The sequence below is a fragment of the Rhipicephalus sanguineus genome, chromosome 1 (genome assembly GCF_013339695.2).
Source record: "Rhipicephalus sanguineus isolate Rsan-2018 chromosome 1, BIME_Rsan_1.4, whole genome shotgun sequence".
NCBI lineage: Eukaryota > Metazoa > Arthropoda > Arachnida > Ixodida > Ixodidae > Rhipicephalus > Rhipicephalus sanguineus.
Genome location: NC_051176.1, coordinates 293,879,233 through 293,885,926, shown reverse-complemented (window position 1 = coordinate 293,885,926; position 6,694 = coordinate 293,879,233). Strand labels below are relative to the sequence as shown.

General features: G+C 50.8%; 1 pseudogene; it reads left to right on the top strand.

Annotated features, from left to right (window-relative positions):
- The first annotated feature begins 1,811 nt into the window (after positions 1-1,811).
- Positions 1,812-4,578, top strand: LOC119379292 (mitochondrial sodium/calcium exchanger protein-like; annotated as a pseudogene).
- Positions 4,579-6,694: the final 2,116 nt, after the last annotated feature.

Genomic DNA, 6,694 nt, shown 5'->3' with positions numbered 1-6,694 from the left:
ATTCCCAACACTTTATGCAACAGCACTTTCGATGGTGCTAGCGGATGCATTCTGAAAATATTGTTGATTTGCTATTACGTATTGAAGCAGTTACGTACCTCGGCTGCCTTAGTATCCCATCAACGGATCTTGTATATGTCGACTCATAAGTCACTTTTCTTGAGGGAAGTATGCAGCCTCAGGGTGTGAGCCAATCGATCGGTGTTACCTTATCCTCTCGAGCCACGTCGTTGTCGCTCACATCGCGTGCTCCTCAGCATCGCAACAGCGAGGCAAAATTAAATCGATGAGTTCACTGTCCACTCGTTTCCCTCAGCAGCCGTCCAATTAAACTCTGAATGAGTTTGTCGTCGAGTACTTGCTGTGCTGACTTAAAGGGACACTAAAGGCAAATAACAATTTATGCCAAAGTGAAAGGTGAACGCTTGAGAACGTCTAAAACGTCAGTATTATGCACTGCAGCGCTTTAGTAATCGAGAAATTAAGCTAAATGCAGGACACGATTTGCGCCACGAGCGGGACATTCTGGTGCTGTTCCTTTGACGTAATAGGCCCTCAGCACAAATTATCAGTGGTACTCAAACTAGCATTGCACTGCATCACAAGATGGAATAAAATACAGCTTGTGCATTTCTGTTTCATTCATGGCAAAAACAACTTCTTGACGTTACCCTTGACAACGACGCGGGTGGTACTCTGTTGTAGTCTCGTTATCGAGCCCTGCTGCGCGTGCTTTGCTCGTCCACGAAAATAGCTGGGCGGCGCCAACTCACCCTAAAGATATTCGTGATCTACCAAGAGCTTTTATCGCGTTTCGAAAGAACGTCTTTGCGCATTTCAGAGCCCCGATCTCGTTTATCATTGTCTACAAACTCTTTGTATGTAGTAAATAAGACATTTTATCCTTATTTTTGTCTACACACTGCAAATTAACGCACGAGGCATCTCTTGCATTAAGGCAGTACTGCATATATCCTTACGTGACAAATGGACGATACGTAATGCCCTTTGCACCTGTCATTTCAAAAAAAAAAAAAGAGTAGGGCGGAAGCAGGCGTGTTTCCCGTCTGTCTGAGCAATTAGCGTGGCAGACGTGCTGGGCGAACTTTTTATCAGTGCACAAAGGACGGACGCTAGCTCGTCTACGTAAGACGCTCGCACCAGCTGGTCCCGAGTGTTCACGATCGCGACGGACACGCAACGCTCTCCACGATGCCAACACAAACAACGCATGCCAACTACCGCATCCGCCTCAGCGCTCCTTTGTCTCTTGTGAGGCCATTCTTTACCGACTTTTTTTTTTCTTGCTTTGTGCTGCTCTCTAATCGACAAGACTAGTAAACATCGATAGCTGCGAGAGTATGGCGTGTTATAAAACAACGGTTCGTTATCGAGCTAAGGGGCGAGGCTAGATAAATACGCCGCCGTCTCGAACCTCAAAGCGTCGGCGTTGATAAAACGAAATGAGGTCCATTTGTACTAATGCCTTCTGAGCTATCTTACGGCTTCGTAAAGATTTATGGAATAACACCGATTGCCCCAGTCTATCAGCACACAATACAGCACATGTATTTCGACAGACTAGCGCCAAAAACAAGAATGCACGCTAAGCCCCGTGGCATAACAAACGGAAAAGGAGAGAGAGAGAGAGAGACAAACAGACAGACAGAACGCCGCTCTTTCTTGTTGCATGCGTAGCCGTCATCTGAATAGAAGGACCTCGGAACGTGGCAATGACAGCCACAGCCTAGCCATAAACGCCGGCGCTTCTCCCCCGCTCCACCTCTGGCGTCCGTGGTAGCACCTGAACCGTGATTCGCTGGGATTGTTTGCAGTGCGCCGCAGGCGTTACGTCACGTCGAATCTGCGGTGCCCTAGTAATCACTCAGTCGGACAGATTGCCGCGCTGTGGCTGCGCGCGCGCAGAGCTGGGAGACTGACGATCGACGGACGCTCGTGGAAGTCGCTGATCGTGCTCGTCCGTTCCTTTCGTGACCACGGTACAGAGACGGTCGCCGTGTTCTTGCGGAACGTGCAGCGAGGGTTCGCTACTGGCGCCCCCGCTCGGTTGACAAGGGCAGTTGGGCCAGTGATGCATGCGCGCAAGGAATTCCCTCCCACCCGAAGGAAAGTTCAGCTAGTGCTGCAATGGGCACGACCGCCCTGCACTTCTCGGAAAGCCACTGCAGCTTGGTGAACAGCCTAGCCAACGACAGCGCCAGTCGCTGCTTGCTCGCTAGAAGCCTCGAAGACTGTGATGCTGGCCGCGCGATTCTGCCCTACGTGGATTTTCTGTACTGCAGAGGAGACCAGGGTGCGAGCTTTCCCTCGCTGCTACTTTTGGGCCTGTGGCTCGCGACCTTGTTTGTGGCGCTGGGGTCAACGGCCAGCTCCTACCTGTGTCCAGCGCTCGTGCATATTTCCAAGTCCCTTCAGCTCTCCCAGGGAGTCGCTGGCGTCACTTTTCTGGCGTTCGGCAATGGGGCGCCGGATACTATCGCCACGATCGCCAGCATCCGGCGGGACCACACCGCATTGGCTATCGGCGAGCTATTCGGAGGAGGCACCTATGTCGCGACCATCGTCGTTGGCCTTATCTTCATCAACAACGACTTCGAGCTGATCCACTCGTCCCTGCTGAGAGACATCATCTTTTACCTGGGCGCTTCCTTTTGGGCCTTCACACTTTATTTGGACGGATGCATCAGACTAGCTGACGCGGTTGGCTTCATCGCGCTTTACTTAGTCTACATAACGGTTGCGGTCTGGGGTCAGAAATTTATTGCCAGACTGAGCAAGATTCGATTCCGCCGTCAAGTCTCTGCGAGCAGGCGCATCTCCCGGGTCAGTTTCAGCAACGTTGATAAAGAAATCAGCCAGTCCTTGGGCAGCAGTCGTCACGCCAAGAGCGACAAAGGTGATGAAGAAAGTCAAGACCTGGCTTCGCTTGCCGAGGTGGACGACGTGGTCAACACGCCGCCACCGTTTCTGACCAGACCCCGCTTGCGTCGATCGTCCTCGGGTATAAGCCTACACCACCATCATGAAAATGCCATCTACTACTTCACCACCTCTGTCGAAGAAGAGCCCGAAGAGCCGCCGGAAGTGGTGGATCCACGGCGTACATCGCGAACGAGCCAGGCTTCGTTCAATTTCGTCGCTTCTTCGGTCTTCCCTGGTGAGGCGACACCGCTGCTCGGTCAGTCGACTGACGAGAAAATGCCGCCGACATACAGTGAGTGGATCGAATTCCTTCTGCACGTTTCCCCCGTGGAACCGGGCGAGTGGAAAGACAAGCGCCTCTGCTACAAAGTCTACGACATACTGACCCTGCCCATTTCGCTGGTGCTTGTACTGACCATACCGGTGGTGGACCACGAGAACCGTCGCGCCAATTGGTCACGACCGCTGAATGCCCTGCACTGCGTCACTGGTCCGATCGTTGCCCTCAGCATTTCTGGAATCCTAACCCTACGCATTGGCGACCTGGTGCCTGCCTGGTGCTTAGCTGTTACGTTAGGCGTCGCGTCGGCCTGCCTCGTTTGGTTCACATCGTCGGCGCATGAGCCACCGCGCTACCACCTTGTCTTCGCCTACGCCGGCTTCGCCATGTCTATCATTTGGATCTACGGCATCGCCACTGAGATAGTGGCACTCCTAAAGGCATTCGGCGCTCTGTACGGTATTAGTGACGTCATTCTTGGTATGACCGTTCTCGCATGGGGCAACAACATTGGGGACCTGGTGACCAACCTGCAACTGTCGCGCCAGGGTTTTCCGCAGATGGCCATGGCAGCCTGCTTCGCCGGACCTGTGCTAGCGCTACTACTAGGTATCGGTGTCGCTTTCAGTATGAACCTCGTATCGCGATCGGTGTCCAGCATAGAGCTACACTACAGTGAGCTGCTCCCGCTCATCTATGGGCGCTCGTGGTTGTCCTATTTGTGCTGCTTCTGTCGGCGCTTGTGACGTGGTTCCGCTCGTCTCGCGTTGTCGGGGGAATCCTCATACTGTTCTATGTACTCTTTCTTCTCTCTACTGCGCTTGTTGAGATATACCTTGTCCAAAAGAAATAACATAGGCAGCGTGTTGCACATCTAGACTACTATATGACAGCTATCTGCATGCGTTCCTGGATTCCGCGTGTGTAGCCGTAGATTCAAGCGCTGATAGCTTGAAAGCCCCTGAGAGCTGCGCTTTTTTCTCTCTCAAAATATAACCTAGTGCTCTTTCGCGAGAAAGTCTTAATTGGGCTAGTGGCACCGTGGGCACTAGTTCTTCTGTCAGTGTCGTTTTAGTTCAACCGTGTCGCCATTTTTATGTGTTTTAAGATTGTTTCCGGAAGTCATACTGTACTGTCTGCTACATTTTGAGTCTTGGAAAGCATGGATCGCGCTTTCGCCGTATGGGCGAGCGGCAGAGTACGACTCATTGTTTTAAGCTATTCTCCTCATTGGCTGTGCACAGAAGGTGTTTGTTGTGTAGGTTGTACGCGCACGTTTATTTTATTGTTCTTGAAGCGCACTTGACTTGTACATCACCAGAGGCGAACGTTTATTAAACTTTTTCCAACACTGCGCTGTCGCCGAAGGCTTCTTTCTGCTTTCGCGCCCTCTCTTCCTTGTTTCTTTTTTTCATTTTATACGCGCTCTGCAGCGCTCATATACTTCTGACGCTTTATTCAACTTTGGCACTGGCTCATTTTATCGATGTCTGCCTTGTGTAAGCCACACCCGTTTCTTCGCTAGAGCGAATTTATCTAGCATTTTTTCCCGAGCTTTGGTCGTTCTTTCTTTTTTACTCGTCATCCAGAAATTGTAGCATTGCTGCGTTTGCAGTTATATGGCGCGACTGACAGGTGCAGTACGGGGGCAAACCTTTCGATGCGCAGTCGCCTGTGTATCGAAAGGTTTTATCACAGGAATTACTCGCAGTACGAATCGGGCTGCGCAATGGCTACTTGGCTTTCAAGCGTCCTGGCATCTGCTCTATCTTGATTACTATCGCTTCTGTTTCTGTTGGGCTCAATCGGCCTTCAGCAGCGTGCTATCCAACAAAAGCAGAAACTAGCGCACATTCGTCCTTCGTGATACCCGCATAACGAGCCTATTTTAGTATTCCCGGAAGCTTGGGAGGCGTTATACTCTTCAGTATAACGCCTCCCAAGATAACCTTGTGTTGTGTAGAATAATATTTAAATAAGTAGGTAAGCATTGCACATGCAATTATGTAGCCACATCGGCGTGCACGTGTAATATAGCTAAAGTTAGGACTGTTTGGTTGCCCATGCGTGAACCCCCCCCCCCCCCAAAAAATAATTCTGGCTACGCCCCTGTCCTACATATCACAAACGCACTTGTTGACCCTGCGCAGACGCTTTGAATCACATGGTAACTCTTTATGCAATCCAAAACGAGTCTGGTGAGCCAGTTACCAGTATCTGTTGCGCTTTGTCCCCTGGGTCTCCAAACATGGGCGTCCGGAGGGGGGTGCAAGGGGGGGCGGCTGCCCCCCCCCCCTTGGAATTTCGGATAATAATTTTCTATGCAGTAGCTTCAGGATTGCCAGCCAACTTTGCACGTTACACACTACCATAGGTCGGCAAAAAATGTGGAACTCACTCATTAAATATATTTTGCCTTTAGGACTCACTCAGTCTCGCCAAAATTTTTCTCAACCGGACCCATTCGAACTCAGACTTGCGAAAATCTTACTCAGCCTCACTCACTGCTCGGTCTGAGTCTGAGTGAGCCTGAGTGAGTCGACTCATGAGTGAGGTTGCCCACCTATGCACACTACTATTGACTAATCTTGCCAGTGATGTCACGGCAGTGAAAGAAAAGCTACCTGTGTTGGACGCGAGCCCCCTCCCCTCTCCCCCCACCGCTGATGCACCCCCCTGCAAAAAGTTCTGCGGACGCCCTTGTCTCCAAATGATTATTCAGTATTAAAAAAATAATTATTATTCAATGGAATCACGATGGCGCGTCGTGTGTTTCCATACCTTAAAGAGCGCAGTAGCGAAACTTCCAGTCGCCACCACACGAGGGTGGCGCTCACGTGACTTGAACATGAACGTCACGTATGACGTCACGCCACCGCCATACAGTTTGAACGAAAGGAGAATGTTCTGACTGGCGTTGCATAAGCGTCGGTATTTTGTCAGTGTCAGTGGTTGGCCCGTGTTAAAGGGTGGGGAGTCCAGTAACCTACACGACCGGCCGCTTCGCTGTTCTCACTATTTTGCCGGCATCACTGCTGACAGAACCAGAGCCGTCAGCGACGCGCCGCCCTGCCAGGGACGCCGTATGTGACGCTTCTGCTCCGGTCACGTGACTCTCCCGGATGAGGTGGTGACCGAAACTTCTGTGAGTTTTTTGGAGATCGGAACGCGCTGGCGCGTCTCTAGCAGTCGCTAAATTACTAGCCTTTTACGTCACCGTTCCTTTCTATCTCTCTCTTTTTTTTTTTTTGTTACCCTTGTTAACTGTGGGCGTCAATACACCGCAATGAATTGGTTCGTTTCTTTGTTTCTTCGTTTAATTGCTTGTTTGTTCGTCATAAATTCCCAGTTAAATCAGAAGCAAGCGGCAAGAAGTTCGAGTTTCTGACACTCGTCGTTCCTGTTACTTCCTTCTGCATTTTATGGTGTGTCGAGCTCATCTGTATAAGCCTGTTAGCGTTTTTTTCACTT